The following is a 12,595-nucleotide window of genomic DNA, read 5'->3' on the forward strand; positions in this document are numbered from 1 at the left end:
TTTCCTACTGGCCCTTTTTTGATGAGCAGCCAAACTGACCACCAGGAATGTCCTGGAGGTGGGAGGTGCAGAAGCAAGCTTGACTTTTACATGAAGAGTGGGGATTTGCATAAAGCTTCATCTGCCTATGTCTGAATTCATTGATTGTTTGTACATTTGAATTGCCTTAAAGGACAACTGTACATTTTTTACAGTGAGAGTGTAGACAACCTGGTAAAATACTTACCTTCCTCACCTTACCTGTTTCAGCTATCTTCAATGTGCAGTCCTACATGGAGCTACTTTTGCAAGGAAAATGTTCCAGCTGCCTCTTCTTCCTACTGCATACACGTGCCTTAACCCCATTAATTCCTATAGATGAGTCATACTCATGGTAGCTTCTAGCCATTTATCTGAGTACATCTTACCCATATGAATGAATTAAGCCTTTGTGTGTGTATTTGCATCAGGAAGAGGGGATGTTTTCCATATAAGAGCTGTGCTTCACAGGCAGGGCTGCACAGTATAGCTGGATCAGGGAGAAAAGTAAGTATTTTACTACACAGGCTGCACTCAGGGGGGCAGGGGGGTTATCAAATGGCAACTCTACTAAAGGTATTGTTGTCCTTTAACTATTTAGTATTCTCTACTAATATGACTTTTCATCACATGCCTAGTTTGAATTGCTTAGGTGAGGGACAGATTTATTTTAAGCAGATTGCTATGTCAAAAGTTGACCAGATATGAGTGTCATTTTAAATGGCTTGAATTAATTGCAACAGTAATCATAGTAAACATTTGTACTGAAGTAGATATTTACCGCTACTTTACCATGGCGTCCCATAGAAGAAATCACAGTCCAGTCAATTTATAATATATCAGAACCACTATGGCTTCTTTAAAGACTGCTTCCACTTGAGTGCTCTTTTCATTTCTTCCGTGACTCATTGTCTAGATAGATCATGTTGTAGCTCCATTGTAACACAGGGATAGGCTGGACATCAAATACCATGATACTAAAAGGGCTTATTTTGGTCACATACACGGTGTAACACCAAGTGTATTAAGTACCTGAACACCAAAGGCTGATTCCAAAGGAGTAAGATCAGACAGCTTTCTTAACTCACAACTTTCTTAAGTTAAAGGGTCATTATAACAATGTATTGATTTAAGAGATTTTTCGTTTCCAGGACTATTGCAACAGACTGGAGTTCCATATATCTGCTGTATTTTATGTGAAAGCAGCAACATTTCATAAATCATACTGTTAAATAGAGATTCTGTTCAGGTTTGGGTCAAACAGGTTTGACTCAAACTCGAGTTGTTCACAGTTCAGGAACACAGCAAACTAATGCGGTCATTTGCTGCTACAGCAGCCATTTACCAATAATGCAATACCTCCCTTGATTGTGGTCAGATGGCTGAAAAGGGACACTAATCAGGGTTTTGTGCCAACCCCCTCCCTATAAAAGTCAGGGTTCCCAGAAGCTTTTTGTCAGTGTGTTGGAGACTTGGAGTAGATAGGGTAAGCCAACAGAGTGTTTGCAGGGAAAGATAGTTGCTGCTTTTCTTTACAGTGCTGATTAGTGCTATATACAGTGCTATACACGGTTAATGTGTGTTGACAAGGAGTTTTAGAGAAGAAAGAGAGATCTGACAAAGTGTTTGCGTGGAGAGATACTTGGTGCTATACTTTACAGTGCTGAACAGAGATATACACAGTGCTGTATTGTGTTCAAATACATTGTATTGCAGTGTGATAATCTATATAGTGTGAAATGCCTGCATAAGGGTCCAAGAGGAACAGGGTCCATTACTGGTTGCCCACCCTTTTGGATCCCCAATACAAGGGGAAAATGACAGATCCTGTGCTACCATCCCAAAGGGAGCAAAAATGGCCCAATGTGCCTTCACAGAAAAGAGAAGTAGCAGAAGTGGTGGCTGCCTCAGCTGCGTGTTTAATTTGTTCTTCGAACAAGGGCATGCGGCAATCACAGACAGGGCCTAAATTATATGAACTCAGACTACATGGGGTCTACGGCATATCCTGACACTCTTTGAACTAAGGATCCCTTTGCCTTTTGGGTGTAGAGACTGAACCACTGGCCTGAGCTTGGACAGAACATGATGGAGCTTTTAGCTTGACCTGCCAGTGTGCTGTATGAGAGGGCATTCAGTGCAGCAGGCAGTTTTGTGATAAAGTGATTATTGTGCCTATCTGCTTACACAGTTGACTAGTTCACTTTCATAAAAATAAACCAGTCCTGAATCAGCAATGATTACAAAACCCCTGCAGCTGAAGTTACAGACTTAAATTTTCCTTGTAATCCACCGTGCAAATGTGGCCTGTCACCTTAACCAGTTCTTACCACCTCTGCTGGCCTGCCACCATTAATAGCTCCTTCAAACATTACCGGCTTACGTCTGCTGGTCTACTACCATTACCAGCTCCTGCCACCTCTGCTGGCCTGCCACCATTACCAGTTTCTGCCAACTCTGCTGGCCTGCCATCATTTCTAGCTTCTGTGACCTCTGCTGGCCTGCCAGTATCATTAGCTCCTGTGGCTTCTCCGGCCATATTTGATTGCTTCGCCAATGTAAAGGTGCCACACATATTTTTTCACATCTGGGTCTCACCTCCAAATTTTTCAATTATTTTATGCAGGGTAAACTCTGTGTTGTACTTTATAAATTTGCAGCCTATTCCAGTGGTCAGGCACTATAAAGATGTACTAAAAATGTTTATACAGCTGGTCTGCAGTTGCAAAATTTCCTGTTTGATAGAGGGTAAATCATGCTATGTGTTTCATAGCTTGTCGCCTATTCCAGTGTTCTGGAAATACAAATTGTGGCTATTGTCCCTTTGAAATAATACTCTGTAGCCACCTTGCCCTAAGTAGGTTGACTACTCAAATTTACCTCTGCTGGGCTGTAAACAGCCTAAGCCTAATTGATAGTGCAGTACTCATTTGGTCTCCCCTAAGTTCATTGTTATTGTTTGCTTCTGCCTGTTACTGGGGTGTGACCCTATCAATAAAGCAATAAGATACAATAATGCTGGTTTATGAATATTTGTGTTTCCCTTGCCAAGCACTAGACAGTTTATTCCTAGTGATACATGCTGAAGAAGGACATAAATATTTGTGACTGACCCCGCCCCCCCATGCCCCTATCTGGGGGGGATGTGTTGCTGTCCATAGTTTGACTAGGGCTGCTGCCTGGAGAAGGCATGCACGTGTTTAGAAGACAAAGGTAGGAGTATCAGGGTGACTCTGCTTGTAGGGGAGACTGGGTGGGAGCTGAATTCTTGCTGGGGTCTGTTAACTCTCTTTGGAGGGTGCATGAAGACGTCCGCTAACCAGCTGAGGATCTGCTATATAAAAGGATGCCGGTCCCAGCTTAAAGACTCTTTACACTGTATAGCTAGAAAGTGGATGTGCAGTCTGCAACTGTGTCCTGGTGCCCTGTGTCCTGGGTGTCGGTAGCACTTACCCTTCTCTCCTCAGGCGTTACTATGAAGAATAAAATCTTTCAAACACCTTAAAGTGACTGGCCCCCAACTTATATTTACACTCACAGCCAAGGGTCTCTCACATGTCTTTTGGGGTCAGGGGGGTTCTGTAAATTTAATTTCTCCCTCTGAAATTGCAGCCCAGTAAAAAGGCTTACATGCTGTGCATTAGGCCTTTACAATATTTTTGGCTTTTGCCTCTGATAAAATACACAAAAATTTTAATTTCACAATAAAACATGCCTGGTCTGAAGTGCAGGACAGAAGTTCAGTGTAGGAAGTATCTAAGAGTGTAGATGCCAAGCAACTATTGTTTTCAGCAAAAACACTGTCCATATTTTTCTCAGTTTATTACATTTTTCCAAGAAGGGACCATCAGCATAGCCTGTCCTCGATTAACTAATTGATGCACACCTCTGTCTTTTATTATATAAAGTTCTTTTAATGAAGAATATTTAACACAAATATGTAATATATTGCAGCTTCACATTCCTTAGATGCGGTGGCTGCATTATGTTTCTTTTTTAGGCTATTTTCACCTGGCAATTTGATCAGTAACACACTTCCTGTTTTATCATGGCAACACTCACTCCACCACTCTATTTATAGGGAAGCAACATAGCCACCCTTGGACAGCAGCACTGTCAATGTGTGCGGAGGGCAGGGTTAGACTTGACTAACAAATTAAATCTGAACTCAGCTAACACAGCTATAGAAATAGTTTCTTTTTGGCATGCATGTTTTACATAAATGAATAAAACTGGACCATTGTAATCACCCCATCACTGTTAAATGGTTTCTCTCAAACCTCAGGATTCATTCACACGTAGGCATTTTGTCAATCAAACCTAAGTGCAGCAAAACGCTCAAGACAAGGAATCTCATTTATTTCGATGGCACCTGTTCATACCTGAGCATTTATTCACACATTTTGTTGCGTGTTTTGTCCCATGAAGTTTCCCAATAAAGTCTATGGGACCAAAAAGCGCTGTACCGTGCCAAAAAGTAGCTCATGTACTTCTTCTAGCGACAGTGATTTTTCTGCTTGTGCCAAATGCTCAGGTGTGAACAGGGGCCATAGAAATGAATGGGATTGTTTGTCTTGAGTGTTTTGTCCCGCTTACCTTTGAGCAACAAAAATGCCTAGGTGTGAATGGGGACTTAGATTGCCACTTTTGCTGGACAGTTTGGTCTCTTGAAGTTGAAACATAACAGTCTTACTGGCAGGTTCAATAGGTGATAAAACTAAATAACGGGGGACTAACACAAAGACTGCTGTTTTAATGCTAGTGACAGGCTACATCATATGTTTCTTTTTTTATTCTGCCCATAGTTCCACTTTAAATTTTGAAGTCTAGCCATCAGGAAACTGTAGAGAAAAAAAAGATGGCTGCATGTGAGCTCTTCTGCAAAAAGTATTTTGCCTTTGACAATCACTGTAGAGCAACTGATGCTACCTCAATATACTGTACACATACAGTGTAAATATATAGAAAGAAATAAGGTATTTATGATGTTAATGTAAAGATTACATTGTCATGTACAATACTGAGAATTTACAATAGTTATACATTTTTATTTGCAATTTTCTTATATTGTGCATTTCCTGTGGACTGATGATAGCTTTTACTTGTTTTGCTTTGTGAATCATTCATTTGACTGTCGGCCTGTAATGTTTTGTTTTGCAAAGGCAATGACATCATGTCTTAGTTAAGTTTTGCGCCAGAGTCAGGCTGTGTCTAGTATCTGGTAGGGTATGTTCCAGAGGCCCTTTTGTTGCAGAAAAACACATCATGCATCAATCATGTAACAAAATAGAACATGAGGTACATTTTCATAATGCAGTTAAAGCAAACCTGTCACAAATAGGAGCAATTTAAACAGATAAAAACAATGTATAGGCAAAGATTACTTTTAATGAAAATTGTATGTAAAAATGATCAGTCGATTCAGCATTCTTTGCAGAGTTGGTTTATGAGAAGGTTAAGGGCCAACTTTGTGTTTGTTAAGTGAAGATGGTGAAAACGTGGACTTTCACCAAATTCCAGCTCAGACCGTTCTCCAGACCCTCTTGAAGAAAATCTGGAACATTGTTAACTCTCAGTAAAGATGGATCAAATAATTTTGCAGAAGCCTATTCCAAGAATGTTTCCTATATTCTTTGGTAGGTTGTATTGATGGAATGTTTCCTAGCCTGCAAGAGAGTAGAGATTACTGCATGGGAGCATCCAAAACTTGAGAGCTTCTACTACTCACTTTAAGATTAGGGGATGCAGAGGAAAGCCATACCCTTTTGGAGAATTCCAAAGGGAATGTCAGGACATCCATTCTCTTTGATTTGTACTGAGCTAGGAAGGCTCTGAATTTCATGTTATTTTGAGTAGCCTGGAGGTCTATCTTTGGAGTTCCCCAGAGGTCTGTGATCTGTTCGAACACCTCCATGTTCAAGGCCCACTTATTTTTGTTCACCTGTGTGTAACTGAGGAGATTGTTCTGTTCTAGATTGTTCTGTTCTGTACTAGGATGTCATGGTCCAGGGCTGGGAGCAGGATAATGTCTAGGTAATGATTTAGCCTGAAGTCTTTCACCTGAGATGCATAATAAGACAGCAACACCTATGCAAAAATCCTTGGAGCTGTGGAAATTCCAAATAGGAGACACACAAACGTGAACTAGTGCCTTGGGACTCCAAACCTCAGGAACTGTGGATGGATAGGGATGTGAAGGTATGCTTTCGAGAGGCCTGCTGATAGCATCCAGTCCCCGATGTGATTATCTAGAATCATGGACTGGAGCAACTCCAAAATGAAAGAATGGAACTTGGGTGTACTTGCTGAGAGACTTTTGGTCTAGAACTGGTCTTAGGATACATGTCTTTTTCTTTACTAAGGAAAGAGGAGAGTAAAAGCCTGCAACTTTTTCTGTTTGTAGGTCGACCTTAAAATGAAGAAGAATAACCTTCTTTTTAACATTTAAATGTATTGGATGAGGGTCAAAGCTGTTCCTTGTTGGCTGGCAGAGTTGAAAGCCCAGCGTTGGCAACTGGACTTGCTGTATTTTTCTTGAAGATGTTTTGCTGGTCATCTGACTAGCTTTCTCAATTTATAATGACTTGTAGAAACATTCTCTGGCAATAAATATGGTGAATGTTGCTCCAATCAGCAGAATCTGTTTATCATAACCAACATGGGGTCAGAGACCTCATGGAGGTATGGTGTTGATTGCACCCATGGATCCTCAAAAGTATTCATCTACACCAATTGAACAGGGGTGGACAGACTCACCTTAAAAACCTTTTTTTGGTTTCTTGGAAAGCAAAAGTTAAACCCTGCCTTGACATCCTCCGAAAGGAAGATTGGGTGCCTCTCCAACCTTTACAGAACTCCTTTCCAGGCTTGTACAAGTTAGCATCCTTGGACATATCATCAAAAAGGCCTCATTTCTGTTATTTGTCTCTGGTGGCGAGATTTCCTATCTTAAGGTATTAACCTGGAACAACAACCTGTCACTTTCAAGATAACTGAATCTAGTTTCCCTATGAAGAAATTAGAACTGTTGCAGGGCGCTGACTATGGCTTTAGCCAAATGCCCTTTTTGCACTGACTGCTGCTAACATTGCCAGGTAAACCTAATGCCAGGTAAACCTTCCTCCGGTTGAGATCTGCTTTCCTATCAAGTGCAACATGATAGGCTTTCTTATAATTGAGACACCATCTATGGGGGGTGGATGTTCAGGTTGGAGGTCCCATTCTCTGTCAGAATGTACAACTTTAAACGACTATTGTTAAGACAGGGTTTCTTTTTTAATTTCTTCCATTCCTCTGTGATTTATTTTAATGATTAATTTTTCCATGTCTTTAAGTGAGGGTAAAACTTCTGCACTTTTGTAGGATGCTCAATAGGATTGTCCTAATGAATGGCTTATTTTACTGCTGCCATTAACAGCATTACCAGGCTGAAGTCGAAGCCTGTGGGACATAGACCTGACAAGATTTTTTTATCCAGGTATCTGTGTTGTGAGTGGCTCCTGGGGTAGGAACATGAGCGACTTTGTGTGAATGATGGCATCTTCGGATGGGTCTTTGTGAGGAGACAAGGAGACACAACCTCACAAGCCTCTCTTTTTTTTTTATTACTTACACTAATCTAAGTACCTTTTAGAGGAAGCAGTGTCTTTTGCAGCAGCACTTTCTGTCATGATGCTGCAGGGAGAAATGTATATAGAAGGGAGCTAACAGATAGGGAGTGTATGCAGAAGGAAGTAAACAACAGATAAGGAAATAAATTCACCCAGAGTGCAGATGTAAGATATAATGGAAAAGGAAGCTGAGGCAGTGGCGGCAGCAACAGCAATGGAGAAGCCAGTGTAAGAAGGTGAGTTGACACCTAGACAAACTGGCAGCCTAAAGGGGGATGCATGGCTGCAATACTGTCAAATTCGGAATCCACTGCCAGCATAGACTTTGCACCCTCAGTGTGGCCTGCCCACATTCCATAGTGCAAGCAACTTGGCCATTATCTTGACTAAGGGCAAAAACCTTTTGTGGAAAAAGATAAACACAGAAAGGCGTGAGGCTGTCTCTGTAACACAGGAAGAGCTTTTAAGGGAAAAGAAGGATGCACAGAAGCAGGCAGAAAAGCCATTACAAAAGAGATCTAACCTGGCTGGAATGCAAAAAAAAAATGAAGTCTTTGGATGAGCAAGACAGTCAGGTAACTAGCGTGTTTATAAGGAGGTCAGCAATGGTCATCACCAATGGTCATTGCCATCACCAATGGTGATTCAGAACAAGTATGCAGCTAGTGAAGTCAGTACTCCTGTTTCTTATACTTTTAGTCAGCGACTCTAACTATTGAAGCCTTTGGATCAACATAATAGCCAATAGGCCATCTGCCCCTATTGGCGCACCACACAATTCTTTCAAATATCAAAAAGCTGTATAAATATTTTTTTTCAAGTCCTGTGACTTCACAGTTACTCTTAGATGGGCCCTGGATGCTGCTGTAAAATGTGAATGTGTTTGCCCCCTTCTCAACTTTGTGTTAGTCAGTGAGGCCATATTTACATTTAAGGACCTGTAGCGAAGCAAGAGGAGGATGGCCAAGCTACACTTCTGCAGAAAAAGTTGATATTTTATATTTAACATCAGATGTCTATAGCTCTCAATCTATTAAACCTACCTGTACATTTTTCCTCATATGCTTAGTTTAAGGGGACACATTCTAACAGTACAGTGACTCTAATTTTCATTCTGTACTTATCATTTTTACCTGCTAGCTCAGGGCTCAAAATTTCAAGTCCTAAGTTACTAGCCAGGCCTTAATAGTTACTCGCCACAAGTTGTCCCACTAACCCCTAGCCTGCCCCGGCCTTAACTCCATCAGGTCAGCGGTGTGACGCAGAGTACAGAGATCAGTAACAACGCAGAGTACAGAGACCTGCGGTTTGATTCACAGTACAGAGACCTGCAGTGGGATGCACAGTACAAAGAACTGCGGTGTGATGCACAGTACAGAGACCTGCATTGGGATGCACAGTACAGAGACCTGCGGTGTGATGCACAGTACAGAGACCTGCGTTGGGATGCAGAGTACAGAGACCTGCGGTGTGATGCACAGTACAGAGACCCAGTGACGTAACCAAAGTAACCGGCACCCGGGGCAGAGCAAAATTGTGCGCCCCTCCCCCCGTGATATGTGGGGGTGTACAGGTACAATGAGAGCATGCTGGGACATGCCGTAATTGACCTACAAGTTCCAGCATGCCCTCATTGTCCCTGTACGCCTGCCAAATATGACCCAGGGAATAGTAACATGCTAATTGGCAGGCTCCTGTCCTCCTTCTATGCACTGGAGCCCGGGTGCCTGTAGGGAAGGAGCCTGCCAATCAACTGGTTATCAAGGCAAGTGGACCGTGAATTTTTAACAACTTTTTAATCGCCTTTTTATTTTAATTTAATCATTTTTTTCTTATTCTTTTTTACTTATTTTTTAACATTTTATTTATTTAATTATTTTTTGAACAATTTGTTTTCACTTAACTCTACCGCGATCACACAGGAGCTAACAATCCCCTGTGTGATAGCATTTGGAGGTGACAGGTTCTCTTTATGGAACCTATCACCTCCAATACAGGAGTTCTAGCACAGCACTGTGCTAGAACTTCTGTGACAGGTGAGAGGGGAAGACTGCTCTCCCCTTTTACAGGTTATCACAGAGCGGTAGGGTTACTGTTAACCCTGCCGCTCTGCTCCCTGCAGAGCGAAGCGGCAGCAGTTCCACCCCTGAATTTTCACTCGCCAATTGTAGCTTGTAACTGCCAATACCCTCATCTTTTAAATCTAAGTTATCATACAAAACGTATATCGAAGTGTATATGAACATTATAACAAAGTGCATATATAAAAAAGAAAACACCAAGGTATTGCGCCATAGGATAAAAAGACCAAATTAATGTCTGTGAAGTTCAGTAATCAAAGTATGTGATTAGTAGACTTTAGTTAGAATATCGTGCAAAAGTAATGGCAGTAATTGCTGCAAAAGGGGCCCAAACCAAGTACTACTGGTAGATAGGAGTAAATCTGACCAGGTTTGATACAAACTAGATCTGGCAAACCCAACGGGAAGTCTGTGAACCTCGAACTTAGCACTAAAGTCTATGAGGGACCAAACTAGCTATTTTTTTCTGGCTCTTTTGGGTCAGCTATTGTTTAGTCAAACTATAGATGATAAAAAGGCATGGTTAGCTGGGCACTGCCATGAGGGACCTAAGGCCAGTGAAGACTGCGCCCCTCCTGTGCCCGACGTGGGCTCCGCTGCCCCTCCTGCAGGTGTCGGCAGGTAGAGTGGAGAGAGAAGGGCGAACATCTGTTCACTGATTCCCTGCCCACTGAATGGAGCCAGGAGCAACACTGATTGCATCACTTCCAGTTCCTTAGCTGTCATTCCCCAGCTAGGGAAGCTGGGGGAAGAAGCTATTCAAGTGCGGTCTATGCTCCAATAACTTCTTTGTGGTACAAAGGTAACACTAGGGGTCTGATAGGCTTGTAAACCCCCCTATGTGATAACAATGAAGAAGAAAAAAAAGTTTTACAAAAATCAAATAAAATGAATTCAAATTTTAAAATCATGTTAAAGTCCCCCGACCCCATCATGTGTGCCTGTGTATGAAAATGCTACACATTAGGTATTACCGCATGCACCAGAGTAAAAGCAATAATATTAACGTTTCATTCTAAACTGATGACCTGTGCGGGACAATTGAGGCACCGTATTTTGTCGCTGTTTCATAGGTACACACACTTAATTTTCACTTAAATTTTGGGTTTGATAAAGAGTTGCGCTAATATCATGCGATGTAAAATGTTGTAACTGCCTCCATTTTAGTCTGCAGGGTCTCTGCTTTAGGTAATGTTAAGGTATACAATGGGGATTTTAACATATGGCAAAAAATGCATTGGCAGCAAAATGGTTAAAGGGAAATATTGAAAATACAATAATCTATCGAATAACATGCTTGGGGGATGCCCTAAAGCTGCACACAGTGTTACAATGAAGTGACAGTTCATATTAACAAAGGGTAAGCCTGGAATGCAGTCTGGGTGGACAGGAAAGAGAGGGCAGCCAATGTGCACCTTCTCGGTACTAGACCATGTTACATCATGCCTTTTAACATTTGGGGGTTTCTTGCAAGGGAGGACAGCAAAGTTAAATGTAAATAATCACACCAACACCTTTGAAAAAGTCCTTTATTGACAGAAAAATACAATTAACAAAAACAAAATGTGAATAATGTCCCCCAATGTAAATCCATTCTAAATCACATAGTCCAGTGGTGTAAATCCACCATCAATCACCAAATTAAATCTTTGACCCACCACCTGACATTTCCATGCCTCACTCCTGTCACTAAATGACAGATCCCTGGCAGCACTGGGGATCCCATTTGATGTCAGGACCATATTTGATTAATGACAGCTCCTGGGATCCCCACGGTGTTTACATTACAGCAGCACTGGTAGTTTGGGCAGGTGAATGGCCACAATATTTTGGCAGATCCACGAATGGCCTGGGTTTACCTCAAACCCAGGTGTGGCCCTACATGCTGGACACCTCAGGAAGCCATTTTACCACAACAAAGTGTGATTGAGGTAGTTGATGATCAGTACTGATGGTTTAGGCATGTTTATATCCTACTGTAAGTCTGAGTGGGGAAGGTTTCTTGCAATTAATCACATCACATTGATTATTGAACTTCCTGGGTTTAAATCAGTTTTTTCTTGAGAATGCTACCTGGGTGTTTTTAATTCTGTATCTGCACTTTATGTTTTTGAGGTGTGATGCTCACAGTATTGATATTGTTACACCAGGAGAGTGAGATAAGTAACATTTGCTTTACTATAACACAAGGGGCTCTATTTATCAAGTTTTCACCCAAGATTTCATATATGCTTCAGTTAGAAAATTGTGCAAGTCTTGGGTGAAAGTTGTGTGACTTGTGTTTAAACATTGATAAGTAGACCTTGAAGTATATGTAAAGCCAAAAGCTTTTTTTTTGGTTCTGAATAGAGAAGGAAGGATTAAAATCCCTATCAGGTTATTTCTTTGCTGCCTGTGTCCTGGTTAGGAGATTTGCCTGCACTTCCTGTCCTGGAGACACAACAGAATAATAAAGGAAATCTCCCCAAAGGGAATCAAATTCCCATCTTAAAGAGTTTTCACAGAAACAGGTGTCCTTATTGGAGGATCTTCCCTCACCTTTTGACAAGTTGTCAAAATAAATAACAACTTGACAAAGGGTCTACCTCTGCCCTAATACCTCTTTCAACAGCGGAGTGGTGGATACTCTTTTCTGCAGTGCCGATTGAACCATTTACAGACACTGATCCCATCCAAGATATATGTTCTGTATATGTCAGCTCCAGCCTGCCTCTGCAGTGACCTGTATATTAACCCCTTCATCTCCATCCTCCCACTATATTTGATCTGTACATTAACCCTTTTATCTGTGTATGATCTGCAAATGTAATGCATCTAGTACACCAATTACCAAGCGCCCTCAATACCAGCATGTTTATTCATTTCCACATAATTGTGGCAAAAAAC

This window comes from Nanorana parkeri, unplaced genomic scaffold (assembly GCF_000935625.1).
Source record: "Nanorana parkeri isolate BGI_ZX_2015 unplaced genomic scaffold, ASM93562v1 scaffold105, whole genome shotgun sequence".
NCBI classification, from domain to species: domain Eukaryota; kingdom Metazoa; phylum Chordata; class Amphibia; order Anura; family Dicroglossidae; genus Nanorana; species Nanorana parkeri.